The 16,748-nt window shown below is 35.6% G+C and overlaps 2 long non-coding RNA genes across 3 annotated transcripts in view; one reads left to right on the top strand and one right to left on the bottom strand.

The window, feature by feature from the left end:
- LOC105477071 (uncharacterized) overlaps positions 1–8,230 on the top strand; it is a 43,086-nt gene extending 34,856 nt beyond the window's left edge. The window contains exons 7-9 of the long non-coding RNA XR_003017018.2: positions 942–1,050; positions 1,984–2,047; positions 8,042–8,230. This is a non-coding gene — a long non-coding RNA (uncharacterized lncRNA). The remainder of the gene's footprint in view (positions 1–941; positions 1,051–1,983; positions 2,048–8,041) is intronic.
- LOC105477093 (uncharacterized) overlaps positions 1–16,748 on the bottom strand; it is a 199,166-nt gene that overhangs the window by 144,243 nt on the left and 38,175 nt on the right. For both annotated transcript variants that reach the window (XR_011614686.1, XR_984474.2), the window contains exon 4: positions 6,974–7,086. This is a non-coding gene — a long non-coding RNA (uncharacterized lncRNA). The remainder of the gene's footprint in view (positions 1–6,973; positions 7,087–16,748) is intronic.

The raw sequence follows: 16,748 nt of genomic DNA, 5'->3' as shown, positions 1-16,748 counted from the left end.
GCATATATAATCATGTACCTGCTAATGTTAGTTTTGTTTTTTTCTCTCTGAAGTTAATACATTTATTTCTGAGATTTATACATTTTATTTATTTTAATTGCTATAGTTCCTAGAGTAAGAACACTAATATAATGTTGGTATTCTTACTATATCAACAATGGAATTGTTGAGATGGACAACTTTATCTTGCTTTTGTGCTAGTATGGAAAGACAGAGACATTATATTTTTATTTAATTTTCTTGCCATTAAGAAATAAATGATTAACAAACGTTGCATTCTGTTAAGTAATATTTTCTGTACCTATTAAGATAAACCAAGTTCTTCCTTTTATTTTAAAATAATAATACATTTAAACACATTAGTACATTTGATATTAACACACTAATATGTGATACTAAGGTAAATCATAATGATTTAATTTCAAATGTTGAAACCTTATGTTTCTAAAGCAGGCTCCACTTCTCTATTATATATTATTTCCTCTGTATATTGTTACATTTGTTTTGCAAGAATCTTCTGTTTACGATATTTTACAACATTGTTTGCATCTGTGTTCATGAAAGATATTAACCTTTAATTTTTCTCTACTTTAATATCCTTGTCTGATTTTGCTATTTTTTTTTTTTTTTTTGCTGTTTCGCAAAATGAATCAGAACATTTTCCCTCTTTTCTATTACCTGGAACACTTATTTAAGATCAATATTATTTTTGAAAACTGTTTAGAGAGTCCCTAGTGAACATATTTGGAGCTAGAATTTTCTTTGTGAAATCTAAAAACTGATATGTAACTATTTATATTTTGAATTTATTTTTGACTGGGTGTGTATTTTCCAAAAGATTTGTCCGTTTCTTGTAATTAGAAAACATGTTGTAATAAAAGTAGAAACAATCCAAATATTGCTCAGCTGGTGAATTGATAAACTGAAGTATATTCGTACAGAACAACTCAGAAATTTTAAAAGGCTAAATCATTGATATTTGCAACAACATCGGAGAATCTTAACTGCTAGAAGGCAAGGGAAAGAAGCCATCCTCCAAGCCTACATATGGTATGATTTTATTTATATGACATTCTAGAAAAGATAAAACTGTAAGGAAAGTATTTTTGAGTGACTGAGATTGGGAGGAAGGGGCACACAAGAATTTCAGAGACTCTTGGAATTGTTCTTTGTATTGGTTTTGGTCATGATTACATGACTATATACATTTTTTTAACCTTCGAATATTATATACTGTAAAAGAGTGTATTTATCTTTATGTACACGATATTTTTAATATAAAAAAGTACAACGAAACAAAAATTCGATGCTTTGAAGTTATGCTTAACATCTTGTCAACTGTAGTATCTGTCATGATATTTCCTTGTCTCCATCATTTATCAGTCTCTATGATACTTTTTTTCTTATTATAATTTGGGTTAAGTAATATATGTGACACTTGAACATTATGAGGCCAATGATGATTATAAAAACTATAAAGTTGCCTGGCTTTATTTGCTTGCTTTGGAAACCTTAAGAAAAGGAAATAACAGGTTTAGGTCAGCCAACTCTCAAGCCATAACATGCTCTGAAAACCAGAGGAGTTCTTAGTAGCATTTAAGGAGGCATAAAACTCTTATAGTCTCAGGCCTGACTATGGTGAAAATCAGGCCAGGAATAAAATGTAAGGGTAGGAAAGCTAATAGGAGATTGAATGCTAAACCATGATACATATCCTAGGTCAAAAATAGTGTCATGATTGGTATGAGTTCATACCCCTATTCTGGTATGTGAAAATTTGGACAGCAGACTGAGAATTTTGAATGCACAGGTTTTCTTGAAGCTTCTGTTTAAGTAGCTACTTTATTTCTTTGTAAACAAGAGTAGGTTCCCCTTATCTGAAAACCTTGCAAAGATCACATTTGAAGAAGTTGCTTTACCAGATGACACTTGTCCTCTTCCTTTCTCCAATTTACTAAAGAGAATAATTCACATTGTTTTTAGACCAACTGTTCTGTGCTGGAGACGCATGAGGGGAAAAGAAAAGGTACACTCAATACTTTTAATGGTAAGCAGCCTTTATCCAAAGTATATGGCAATACACATATAATAAGCACATGATATAATAAGTAAATTGATATGGGAAGGAGAGAAGGGAAAAGATAATGCATATATTTACACTCACCATACTATGGAGAAAGCATCACCAGACCGAGAAGCAACAGCTTGGGCTCCAGAGCCAGACACTACACTCACCCAGCTATGAAGGATTCATCACCAGTCCGGAAAGCATCAGCCTGAGCTCGAGAGTCAGACACTGCACTCACCAGATTATAAAGGATTCACCACCAGACCGGGAAGCGACAGCCTGGGCTCCAGAGTTGGCCACTCGTCCATACACAGACAGGAGAGGTCTCATGAAGCTTCAGCACAATCTGGGACCCTAGTTCTTTTTGTAACGAGTTGTTTGGCGTGAAGCCCAGTCACAAGGGCCCTTCCCAGCTGGGCTCAAGGAACACAAAAAGATCAACTTGCTTTTGTGACTGTCTGTTGTTTTTTAATAACTAACATATAGGAATAGATTGAAATAGAGATTTCTAAGAAACAGTGCTGGATGAATGCCTCAAGGGGCTCATACAACTTGTTCCAGAACTTGGTGACCATTGTTTGTGTCCATGTTTAATTGAGTTTAAATTTAATATTTAACTTCTCTTCCACATCAACTTCCGTGGAGAGAATCTGTATCAAGTAAGAAGTAATGTAAACTCCAGAGGAAGTCTAGGGCATTGCTATCATGTATTGAGATGAAATTTATGAAAATATAGTTAGTTTTCAAAAGATATTTTTTAGATGTGGCAGAATGTAAAGTTGGATGGCAAAAAAAAAAAAAAAACATACTAAACTTACTTATACTCTCCCATCATACAGGAATTAATTTTTTAGCCAGGATATTGGAGATGTGCTAACATGTTGCCAGAATGACTTATTGAAGTTTGGATATGATAATGAGCTAGATGGACTTGACCAAAAATGCCTTGCCATAGTATTAGAAAGAGTTGAGAAGCTATGGGGGTTGATATATTAGAACCAACTTTCCTGTGAGACCAGAGTCATCAACTGACTGACATCGACAACAGACAATCGCAAAAACAAGTTACTCAGGGGTGCTCAGAAGACCTGCCTTTCAAAAGCCTATTTGTCTCAGCTTAGGGTCACCTCAAAAGCAGCAGCCATGGTTAGTTCATTCATGAGACTTTTGCAGCAGCACTTAAATGGCTAAAGAGGGAGGCTGGCTGACATTTAAGCTAGCCAGGTATCCTATCCACTTGGCTGTCTCGTGCCTCTTTTTTAGTGGATGGTCTCTGGTCAGATGAAAGATTGCATATTTCGAACTCAGAAACACAGTCTGCATGCATCAACATTCTCAACACTTTCTTTTCTCTTTTCATTTGTTTTTCCTCCAAGTCCTCGATCAACCAGGCAACCTATTTACTATTTACCATCTGGGACTCAATCTTCACCTGTACCGTGGGTTGCTTCTCCCTGAATTCAGAGAGAACGTCTATACACTTACCACTCTCAAATTTGTTCATATCCTTTTATCATCATATTATAGGCCCAGTCTCTGACTAGGTCTACTGTGACCATCAATGTATTATATCAATCCATTGATGAGCCAGACCCAATTAGTTCCTTCTTTGGCGATTGTCCTAGGAGAGCCATTATGTGTCCACAAGCGCAAGCTGAGGAAGAGGCACCGATTCAACAGCTAGATGCTATGGGATCTAAGCCACCTACTTATATAATTTATTTTTAACTTCTGGATTTGTTTGGGCCTAATTCTGGACATGCATCTTCAACACACAATAGATTGTAGCTGTTCCCATTCAACTGAATGACTCAGTGAATCTGTGAAATTTTAGCTCATGATGCAAAACACCACTTGTTACTTAATGCAGGGTAACTAGAAACTGCTGCTTTCAAGAGTGATTGACTCTGTCATAGAGAGCATTATGTTGCCTCAGAATCCTAGAGCTCTTTCTGGAAGTCTTTTTTTTTTTTTTTTTGAATGAGGATGCCAAGTGGCCTGAGACACCACTTAGCATCCCCATTCTCTTTAGATCTTCTGCATCATATGACCCCATTCTCTTTAGATCTTCTGCATCATATGACCCCATTCTCTTTAGATCTTCTGCATCATATGACCCCATTCTCTTTAGATCTTCTGCATCATATGACCCCATTCTCTTTAGATCTTCTGCATCATATGACCCCATTCTCTTTAGATCTTCTGCATCATATGACCCCATTCTCTTTAGATCTTCTGCATCATATGACCCCATTCTCTTTAGATCTTCTGCATCATATGACCCCATTCTCTTTAGATCTTCTGCATCATATGACCCCATTCTCTTTAGATCTTCTGCATCATATGTAATTGCAGAGCAGATTTCACAGCAACCTGAACCTCCTCCAGTAACCTTTCTCCTTTGAGATCTACTCAAACACATCTGAATCCAAGGCCTGTCTCTTATTTATTGTGAGACACTGAAAAAAATTACCATGTTTCATCAAGGCTCTGATTTCTGAATCATAAACATGATGAAGAAGACTGTCCTATCTTCTAAAGTTATTGAGAAGAAAATTATAGGCACAATATTTTTAAATGACATTTTACCACTGACATAATCTATAACAGTTTAAATTAAGCTATGAAAAAAATTAAGACTTGTCTCATTGGAGTCTAATTACTAAATCCAATTGATATTTTTCAGGATATATTTATTTTAGTTCACCTTTCAATAATTTCTTCTTATCTTACCATGGATCCTTCTTTATTTTTTAAGGCTCTTTCCTTTAATGTGACCTAAAGCATCTTTGTTTTTTGGTTTTTCTTCTTCTCAGGGAAGTCATTTATAAGATAGTGGTAAGATTGTAATTTTTGGTCTCATTCTTTTTTGGTAGCCCTTCTTTCTCACACACATAAAAAGAAGATATCTCTAAGGTTTCTGTCTGTGACCTTTTTCAAGTCTCAATCTACATTCTTTAACTTTGGATGATTTAATATATGCCCAACATCTTACTTTTTACCTATACGTTGATGACCTCCGAATTTATATCTGTATTCCAAATGTCTCTTCCCAGAAGCAAATTCACATGTCATTCAAGATCTTGCAACATTTTCTTACAAACTTCTCACAGTTTTACATGCAATTAGCAAAATTATTTCCACTATGTTTCACCTATATCAGATTATACGAAAACATGCATTATTTTTATCTTTCTAATTTAAATAACCTTTCTTGTCTGTGGTATCAAAAATTAAAACTCAGCACTTCTGAGGACTCTCCCTCTCCAGGGCCTGATAAAGTTCAGAGGAAATAAATTTTCCAGAACCCTGTGGTTCAGTCCTATAATCTTAGCTTACACTGTGCCCTGCAGGAACATATATTGTCCGAGACCTGAGGTTTGTATGCAGGTGGATGCTTTGGCTGTTTCTGTGTTATATCTGGATACAAGGAGATGTGCAGAATTTGGCAGTACCTGGTCGAGCCAGCCTTCCTGGACCACAACCTGCCACCATCCCCCTCCAAGATCCTGGATGCTCTACATCATCTTTTAAAAGGAATGTTAATAAAAACCTTAACACCCACACATTCAAAATCACAATCTCCTTCCTATTTTGGCTCTTGAGGGCTCTCCTTTCACCCTCATTGGCAGTTTCTGCCTCTTTCTGCCAATCACTTTCTTTCACAGCTTCCAGCCCTGCAAAATTCTCCGTGGTCTCCCCATGCTCCCTTAATTCTTTGGGGTGGGGGTAGTTGAATAAGAATAGAAATGTTATCTTTTTTATTTTCTTTATAACACATCTTGTTTCATCAGTATATAATGCTGCTATTAACTTAATCAGCCAAATGTGATACTTTAGGAATCATTTGATGTTTTTCCTTCTCAGTTCATCATGAATTTTTAATGTTTCTACTCTAGATGTCTCTCAAATCCTTCCTCTGCTCACTGTCTTTACTGCCATGAACTTAGCGAAAGGTCCCATTATTATGCCTTTATTCATCTCCCTGCCTCCAGCCTCAATTCCTTTTAATCAATGTTGTAAGCTCTTGATGGAGCAATATTTCTAAAATACAAATCTCATCTTGCTGCCACCTACACCACACCCACCTGCTTTAAACCATTGATTGGATTTTTTGAAAAAATTTTCTTTGCCTAGAATTTAACTAATTACCTAGTTAATGATAGTTGCTATGTACTGAAGATTCCCTCAGTGCCGAGCATGAGTACAGGCTGTATATTCTTGGTCTCTTTTGGTCTACTATATCCTTGTGATATATATTACCCCATTCTAAGATGATGAAAATGAGAATTGGAAAGCTTGATTAATTGGCCCAAGTAATCTACCTTTACTGATGGAGATAAAACTCCTATCCGGATCTCTCTTAATCACTTATCATCCACATATAAATCTTCCCTATTGATCCACGTCTTTGCCAGTTCCTGTCACACCACGTGTGTTCTAGTCAAACCAGAGTACTATATTTTTATCCATTTGTTTGCTTCCCCAAGAGCCTGTCATAATTTTATCCCTTCAAATGTGTACTTCACTCTGTTTGTAACATTGATCATGGGTTCTTTTCTTAGCCCAGTCCAAATTGAACTTAGGGCAACAAAAGTGTCATCAATGCTAGGAAAATGACACGGACAAGCAATGTTCATGCTGGGTGCCCCTCTTATGCAACTAGAAAGTCCTATGCACACCACCATCATTTGCTCCCTGCTGTTGCCAGTTATTTTTCTTTTGAGTATTTTCACAGTAGGAAGGGATCTTCTTGAGAGTGAGACCTCTCTTTTTCACTTTTATATAACACCAGAAAGATGACAATTGGTAATAGGCATATGGACACAAATGAAGACAACTTTACTAAGGAAATGAAGAAATGAGTAAATTAATGCATTTTGATGCTGTTCAGACTATACTGACCTCTCATTCTTTAGTTACCATGCAGACTGGTGATGACATCCTTCATGAGCCCAGTGATGTCTTTGGATCATGACGTTCTTTTTTTGATTGTCTCACTGCCTCTGTTAAGGTTCCTGTATAGGTTGCAAAAACCCAGAGCTGTCATTTGCTTCTGTTAGTTTCCTTTTTGAGTCCCAATGTTCTCAGTTCATTCACTGCAAACTTTCCCTATTTTATTGGAATCATTAATGACCTAGTATTTTAGTATTATTTTTGAACTCTACTCATGAATCAGTCATCTTTTTCGACAAGCTGAACATTTTTTTTTGAAATTTTAAAATTAAGACAATATTAATTTTCTTGTCAATGTCCCTGTCTGTGGTCAGCAGAATTCTAGGATGGCCCCTAAAATTCCTGTCGCCTGATGGACACTCTGTGCATTCCCTTCTGCTTGACTACGGACAGAACCTCTAAATTTAAAGGGATAGTAACTCTTGTGATTATGTGACATTATATAAGACTCCATCCATTACAGCAGACCAGAGGGAGAGTCCCCTGCTGGCTTTGGAGAAACAAGTTTCCATGCTGTGACAGGGGCATGTGGATAGAATCTGAGAGCAGCCTTCAGGGGCTGAGACTAAACTCTGTCTGACAACTATCAGAAAAAAAAGTGAGGGGGCGGACTTTGGTTCTACAAACAAAAGGAACTGAATTCCATCAAAAAACATGCCAACTTGAAAAGTGGACTCTGAACTTCAGATGAGATAGTAGTCCCTGCCAACTTTGAATTCAACCAGAGAGATCCTGAGCAGAAGTCCCTGCTTACCTGAGCAGCACTCCTGAACCATGGAATTGGTCACGTAATAAACGTGTGTGCTAAGCTGCCATGGGAGTGGTCCTCTGCTATGCCACAATAGGAAATGAATGCACTAGTCCTCATTTCTGTCAATAAACCTGTGGATATTGCTGGTATCGCACTTTCACGTGTCTTAGTTAACAACGGGACACATTGTATTGTCATTGTATTGGTGTTTTCCTTTTTCTAATGGAGACTAGCTTCAATGCTGCCTTTATACTGTTTTTTTACAGATCTCCATCAAATCTGAGGGGTTTTGCTTAACAATGCTTTACTCTGCTCCACTGGTTAGATACAATCCTGTCTGCTTCTAACAAATTGCCACCATTTATCAGCAATTAACACCGGCCTAAAATAGAAGGGAAAGAAACCCCAAGGATTAGAGAGGAAAATTTTACTTTCTGACCTTCTAATCTGTGCTTAAAAGGCAAGCATTGAATTTGTGTATTGCTAGAGTGTTATTAAATGGAATCCTTAACTTGAATAATACAAATATATATTTGCATAGTAATTTGAACATTAATCTTCACAATACAATGAGAAGTCATGAGATATATTATTATCTTCATTATATCATGTATTTGATTTCAGCAAGGTTATTTAAAGGATAGTAATAAAGCTGATTGTGGAGTTAGTTTCTTTTACTATAGAATTCCTACGCACGCTGCATGCCTGCCCTGCTCCCCAAGAAAATATAATCACTTATTTATGCTTTTTATTTCAAACATCATAGTATTCATAAACTCTTATTGAATCCTGTCTTTTTTAAAATGCTGCTTCTTTTTCCAAATATTTTTAGACAAATTTTCAAATATGTAGCATAGTTGAAATAATATTACAGTGTCCATAATGTATCTGTCAAATGTCTACCATTGACATGGTACTGCATGTTACTTATATCTATGCAACATTTTATCCATCTATTATTCCATTTTATTTATGATGTCTAAAAAGTAAAATTTAGAAGTCAGTTCAGCTTTCCATAAATAGCATGCACATTGTTACTTAGAATTCACCATTTTAATTATTTTTCTTTTGAGATTTTACTTACAATAGAAAGCACAGATCTTAAGTGTACAGTGTCTCAGGTTTGACAAAGGTATGTACTTTTTAAAGATACCCAGAACAAACTGATATATTGTTCCAGATTATAAATATTAAGATCTTTTGTGTAACACCTACAACAATATTCCTCTAGCCTTAAAGTACTTGCCAAACTCAAAACTTGCTTAAACTGTCAGTTTTCCTTCTTAACTTGAACCTGCAGAACATACTTTTCTAGCCTTGCTTACCTGGAGGCCATTTGCTTTAGAAAACTACTTTGCCTGGCACAACACATTCTTGTTTCCTTGTTCCTTTTACTCCTGATCAAACCACTTCCCTGAGACATATAAAACGTTTGCTTATGGTCAGAAGGCAGGGGAGTATTACTTTCACAGTAACCCTCATGCTAACCATAAATAAAGACCTTCTTTTTGCAGATCCACTCCATGGTGCTTTGTTTCAGGGCATTTTGACAAGTGAACATAAAGCTCTTTGCTTTAGACCACAAAATGGTACTAAATTATTACATAATTAATGGGAATGCTATTTCCAATTAACCAGTATGTAGATGGAAAATTGATCAGTAGATGTGTCTTATTTTCGTGTGTATATTTCTGTTTTTGTTGTTACTGTTGTTGTATTTGCTTTTTTTTTTTCCATTTGCTAATATTATCTTTTTTATTTTATTAAAGGAGAAACACTTCTAAGCAGGAAAGAACACAGAAAGACACAGGAAGAGCATGGCAGTAATCCTAATACAACAGTAATTTGGTAAAAATTGGAATTTAGACACATGTCCTCCTCTATCAGAAGTGAAAATAATCCCCAAATAGGCATTTGAGGGTGAAAAGAAATTGCAAGTGAGTAGTAAAAAAATGTGAATGAGTGCATGTGAATCCTAGTGCTTCTAAGTGTCTGGATCAGTCAAGACTCGGTTCATAAAAGTCTATTTTTTGGCCGGGCGTGGTGGCTCACGCCTGTAATCCCAGCACTTTGGGAGGCCGAGACGGGTGGATCATGAGGTCAGGAGATCGAGACCATCCTGGCTAACACGGTGAAACCCCATCTCTACTAAAAATACAAAAAACTAGCCGGGCGCGGTGGCGGGCGCCTGTAGTCCCAGCTACTCCGGAGGCTGAGGCAGGAGAATGGCGTGAACCCGGGAGGCGGAGCTTGCAGTGAGCCAAGAATGGCGTGAACCCGGGAGGCGGAGCTTGCAGTGAGCCAAGATCCGGCCACTGCACTCCAGCCTGGGCGACAGAGCGAGACTCCGTCTCACAAAAAAAAAAAAAAAAAAAAAAAAAAAAAAAGTCTATTTTTTTCTTTTTTTTTTTTTGAGACGGAGTCTCGCTCTGTCGCCCAAGCTGGAGTGCAGTGGCGCGATCTCGGCTCACTGCAAGCTCCGCCTCCCGGGTTCATGCCATTTTCCTGCCTCAGCCTCCGGAGTAGCTGGGACTACAGGCGCCCGCCACCGCGCCCGGCTACTTTTTTTTTTTTTTTTTTTTTGTATTTCAGTAGAGACAGAGTTTCACCATAATAGCCAGGATGGTCTCGATCTCCTGACCTCCTGATCCGCCCACCTTGGCCTCCCAAAGTGCTGGTATTACAGGCGTGAGCCACTGCACTGGGCCACGTCTAGTTATTTTAACCAAGAGCTTGTTGCCTATAAAATCTGCGAAAATTTCGAAAGTCCAGATTCTAGGCTAAACCTCAAAGAAACTTTCTCAGAACATATACAACTTGCTCTAGGTTACTCTTTGTATGTTGGAAGCAAGAAATCAACAGTTGCCTAAAATTCTGTGTCAGGGCTGAGAACAAGACACTTCACAATACGGCAAGTTGGGCATTGAGAAAACTGCAGGGGCGAGAAGGTTACTCTGACCACCTCCCACCTTTCTCCCCTGATGCATGGTCTAAAGAAAATTCTTTGGCCCTCCTTACCTGGTAGTAGGTCATAAGAACCTCATTTCTGGGGCGTTCTACCGTATATCCACAGGCCAAGAAGAATCTGAACATATAAGCCTTGCTAAATTCCTCCAAGTTTGTTACCAGTAGTTCATACCCCATTTTTATTCAGTCATACTTCTACACAACTATCCAGTTTTATTGAACCTAATCATAAAAATAGAGTTTGCCATGGATCCTTGGGTCTTCACTTCTGAAGGCTCCCATGTCACATTAAACTTTGGTTAAATAAATTTGTTATGCTTTCCTCATGTTAATCTATGTTCTGTTATAGGAGTGTAAGCCATTAACCTTGACATGAGTGAGGAAAATAAATTTCCTTTTCTCCCCTATCGCTATCAAAGCAATGGCTTCTTGACATCTTGGAATCCAGAGAATGTATAGTATAGCTCCAATGCAGGGATTAAAAGAATAAAGAAGTTGTCACTACAACTACTTCTGCCCTTGGTACTGCTTCTGCACACCCATAAATGTGGAAAACTCTCTCTCTCTCTTTATTTTATTTTATTTTATTTTATTTTTTGGCAAACTTGCTTTCTAAAAAGACAGAGTGAACAACAGATAACTCCCGTGAAGTCTAATTGGAGAAAACAGATTCTATTTAGAACTGAAAATGGAAGTACAAACTAGTATGGGAAATAAACCTCTTAAGACCACAAATATCTTCAACTAGAAAAAAAGCAGGAATGGGTTGACTGAGCATATTGCCATAAATATTTTAATCTATGTATGGCTAATTTTCACTTTGTCATGTTGCGTGTTCTTAAATCTAATTACATAGTTGTGTGGTTTATTGTACATTTAAGAACGTATGCAGGAATATTCAGTTTTTAACTAAGAAAAAAGGTGTCCTTCACAAATATTTTTTTGAACAGGTCATGTTCACATAATTTAAAATAAATTTGAAATTAAATTGAAGCAGTGGATGGCAAGGCAATGGATATGAAATTAAAATGACTGCTCCTTTTGAAGTTAAAAAGTATATAAATTAAAATACGATTCCAATGGACTGGTGTAACAAGACCTTAACTAGTGCCTAGAAGCAAACAGTTTCCACTAATTTAATTAGAAAAAAAATTACATGAAATAATTGAACAAAAATGACCACTTATTTCCCAAAGAGTTTCAGTTATAGCCTTTGAAATCAGGTCATAAGTGGCACTCCAAGCTTCTCCTTTCTTTATAGAGCTAGTTGATGCCAAGTGGCAAAAACTGAGAACAAAGGGGTTAACCCAATTTCAAGTTTGTCTTTGATGCACTTCCAAATCTTCTCTTGTGGGAAATGAAAGTGAATTGCTTTAAGTAGTTACAGAGTGGAAATAGATCAGAACAATCAATCTCTGGCCTTGGTAAGAAGATGGTTTAGCTTATTTCTTCTTTGGAACAATATGCCTTGGTTGATTGTATCTGTTTGAAACAAAAAGACCTACAGATATCTGAAGCAAATGCATCATCATTCAACAAGTACAGTCATCTCCATAGAAAACTACTAATGGGAGATTTTATGTTAATCACAATGTCAACAGGGTTTATGTTTACTGGAAAATGTTTCTGTAAATTAGTATTCCCTGTTGCATGTGCTTCTTTATTGAATACTAACAGGCTAGAAAAAGATACAAAATTGGGCTCTAAGTTATTATGCAAGTTTATAATGGGAAAATACTAAATAATGTTTCTAAATAGAAAGAAAACCTCTGTTTTCTTCTTGATAATGAGAGATATTTCATTTCTTATGAATTGCCTCCCTATTGAATAAGGTTTAAAGTGCACACAGTACCCATATGGTCCCCAGAGATCATTTATCATAACTCCTTTCAAATATAACCTCTCTTTCACCTACAAAGAAACTTAGACAACAAAGGCCACTCCTTATGTTCAGCAGAGCATATTTGGATGCAATCTACTATGGCGGAGGTTATGGAACCCTCCTGCCCTATAACTAATTCATTATCATAATGCCAAATTTTCACATACACCCACATAAAAAATAACTGGATAGACATTCAACAATTGGAGCAATAATGGTAACATCAGCATCGACTTATTTAGAAAGTTCAAGATTATTAAGAGCAGAACAACAGAATGCTTCCTGCTTCTTCCTATATACTTTCAAAAAGAATAGTAGAACAAAAAATCTGCAGCTAAAATCTACGGCTTAACTGGGGGAAAAAGTGTCCTTAGGAACTTTAAAATGTGAGAAACTGGTGAAAAACCATTGGCTGCTACAATATCCACATGGCAGCAGCATTTGTTTAGGAGAAAACAGAGCTAACTAAGGCAGCTGGACATCTGTTGGCTTGAAAATAAGATATTAATTTCTATGCATGAATATACTTAAAATGTTTAATTTAGAAGTTTTTAATTATAATTTTAAAATGTATAGCCATAGAGAATATTAGTGAACCACCTTGTTATTTTGAAAAATTGTAAATAAATATCAAAAAATTAGCACTATCCTGTTTTCTTGTATGAATTGAACTTTATGGAACCACATATTTAAAATGAGATACTTGAATTTATATAAATTGTTCAACTTAAAAAATATGATAAATTACACTGTCATTATTTTGCAACCGCACATGAAGAAATTGATCTGTAATTATTACTATTTAAAAACACTGCAGAAAGAAAAACAATATAGTAATGTTTGCTTCCTGAAAGGAATACACAACGTATAAAATAGTATTGAGCTCTATTTTCTCCCAAAATGTCATACTTTGTTTTGAGCATGACTCTATAACCTTTGTCAGAACATACAAGAAGCAGTGAGAATATTGTATGACACTATAGGAGTGCTATCCGAAATGTCAAGATAATGCGACTCTCTGTAGGATAAATGACCACCTAGAAGTAATGGCATAAATTTTAATATGTTGTGAAAAAATTTAGTCTACAGATACAAGAAGCTAAGAGTTACCTTGGCAAGATAAAAACAGAGAAAATCAAATCTATGCATACCATAAGAATACAGTCAAACTCAATGACAAAATTTCAGCAGCAATCAGAGAGGTTAAAAACACTTTACAAACAGAGGAACATGATGATAGGAATGACAGCTGACTTCTCATCTTCGATGCTAGAAAGCAAAGCAATGCTATCTCTAAAGTTCATGAGAAAGGGATAAAGTTAGCTTTGAATACTCTATCAAATGAAATAATATTCTAGAAATAAGGATGAAATAATGACATTTTCATATAAGAAAAGCTAAGTGAATTCATTTTTACCTGTGCTACTAGAAATGCTAAATAAAGCTCTTCATGCTTAAGGGAACAATCAAGTGATAGAGACTCTATCAATAGAAAGAAATGCAAAATAATAGAAATAATAAAGATATGGACAAATATAGACTATTTTAATTTTTCCTTCGATTCATTAAAAGTACTTTAACTCTTCAAAGAAAAAAATTAGAATTTGGTGCACTGTATATTTAGATGTAAAATATGTTACAATAATAATATAAAATATGGTAAGGAGTGCAATGAGATGATACTGCAATTAAGTTCTTAGATTTTACCTGAAGTGGTACAACATTACTTTTAGTAGACTGATAGATTAATTAGACATGCTTTAGCCTCTGGAGAAACCACTAGAAAAATATACAAAAAATTTCTTCTAAAAAGCAAATTGCAGAAATAACAGAATATTCAAGCAGTTATTTTTAAAAGACATAAAAGAAAAAATAAGCAGATAGCAGAAACAAAAACAAATTGAAATAATTTTATTAAATATAAAGAACTAAATACTGCAATTTAAAGTGATTCCATGTCAGACTTGCCTATTCTATGCAGAGATAAGCTGAATGGAAGAAGATGAAAAAAGGATAAACCGCACCAAGTAGAAGCTCAAAAAAAATTGGATATATTAACATTGTCAAAAAAAGACTTTGAGGCAAGTAGTGTTACCACAGATTGAGATAACATCATATAATAAAAGAGTGATTTCTTTAGAAAAACCTGGCAATACAAAATTAGTATATATCTAATAATAGAGTAGGAAAATATATGAAGTGACAAAAATAAAAACAGAGAAGGTCACAATCATACTTAGAGGTTTTTAGCACTGCTTCCTCACTAATTAATAAAACAAGTACACAAAAAAATCAGATTTGGGGCCGGGCGTGGTGGATCACGCCTGTAATCCAAGCACTTTGGGAGGCCAAGGCGGGCAGATACTTGAGGTCAGGATTTCAAGACCACCCTGGCCAAAATGGTGAAACCTTGCCTCTACTAAAAATACAAAATTTAGCTGGGTGTGGTGGTGCATGCCTGTAATACCAGCTACTCGGGAAGCTGAGGCTTCACTTGAACCCGGGAGGAAGAGGTTACAGTGAGCTAAGATCATGCCGTTGCACTCCAGCCTGGGCAACAAAGTGAGACTCTCTATCAAAAACTAATAATAATAATAATAAGATTTATGTCTTTGGAACAACATTGTCAGCATGAACTAATTTACATTTATAAGATACTATTCCCACCAACTGCAGAATATACATTTTTTTCTAATGCACATAGAGCATTCAGTAAGCTCTACTATATTTGGGCCATAAAACCAGACTCAAATTTCAGAATAATAAAATCTTATACAATATTGTTCTCTGTCCGTAATGATATAAAATTAAACTGGGCACAGTGACTCACGCCTGTAATCCCAGAACTTTGGGAGGCCGAGATGAGTGGTCTCCTGAGGTTAGGAGTTCGAGATCAGCCTGATGAATATAGTGAAACCTCGTCTCTACTAAAAATACAAAAATTAGCTGGACGTGGTGGCAGATGCCTGTAATACCAGCTACTCAGGAGGCTGAGGCAGGAGGATCCCTTGAGCCCAGGAGGTGGAGGTTTCAGTGAGCCGAAATCATACCACTGCATTCCAGCCTGGGTGACAGAGGAGACTCCATCTCAAAAAATAATAATAATAATAAAATAAAATAAAAAATTAAATTAACAATCAATAAAAATAAACTTTAAAAGCATCAAATATTTACAAATGAAACAAGAACCTACTGAAATAACCCATTTGTCCAAGAAGAAACACAATGAAAATTTAAAAATATTTTAAAATAAATGATAATGAAAACTGTACTTGTCAAAATTTGTGACATGCAGTTGAAGGAGTACTTGGAAGGAAATTTATAACTTACATGTTTATATCAGAAAAGGAGAACAGTTTAAAATTAAGGCGCTTATGTCCATATTAAGAAGCTAAAGAATTATATGGCCGTCTACATACCCAAAGAAAATTCATATGAAAAAAACTCTACTCTCGTTCATAATAGAATTACTCATACAAAAATAATTGAAGGAAAATGTCTCAGCCTAAGTATGGGCACCTGTAAAACCTTATAGCTAACATCGTACATGGTGATGAAGCATTTCTTCTGAGATAAGACAAAAGGCATATTTTCTCTCAGTGCTTCCATTCAACATTATATCTATGGTCCTGGTTAGCACCATAAGGCAAGAAAAATTAAATAAATAAATACATCTTTATATAATAACAGGAAAAGGAAGTATTTTTACACAGGAGGTAGGCTATTAATGAAATCTTAAGGAGAGTACTAAATCTATTGAATTAAAAAATGAATTTAGACAGATTACAGAATAGAAGGTTTATGAAGAAAAATCAGTTGTATTATATATAGTACTGACAGTTGGAAAATGAAATTATAAAAGGCAATTTACATTAACATAAAAAGAAAATATTAAGAAATATGCTTGTGAAATGTGCAAGACCTCTACATTTAAGAGATGAAAATATTACTGCTGAAATTAAGGACGCCAGTGAATAACACAATATAATATATTTATACACTGGAAAATGTAATATTTCTAAGAAGTCAATTATCTAAAAAAATGTGCTATGGATTCTATGGAAATCCAACTAAAATAACAGCATATGTTTCGAGAAATTGACAAATTATTTCTAAAATTTATG

Source organism: Macaca nemestrina, chromosome 16 (assembly GCF_043159975.1).
Source record: "Macaca nemestrina isolate mMacNem1 chromosome 16, mMacNem.hap1, whole genome shotgun sequence".
Taxonomy (NCBI): domain Eukaryota; kingdom Metazoa; phylum Chordata; class Mammalia; order Primates; family Cercopithecidae; genus Macaca; species Macaca nemestrina.
Note: the sequence above shows the minus strand (reverse complement) of the source record. Positions and strands in the feature narration are given on the sequence as shown.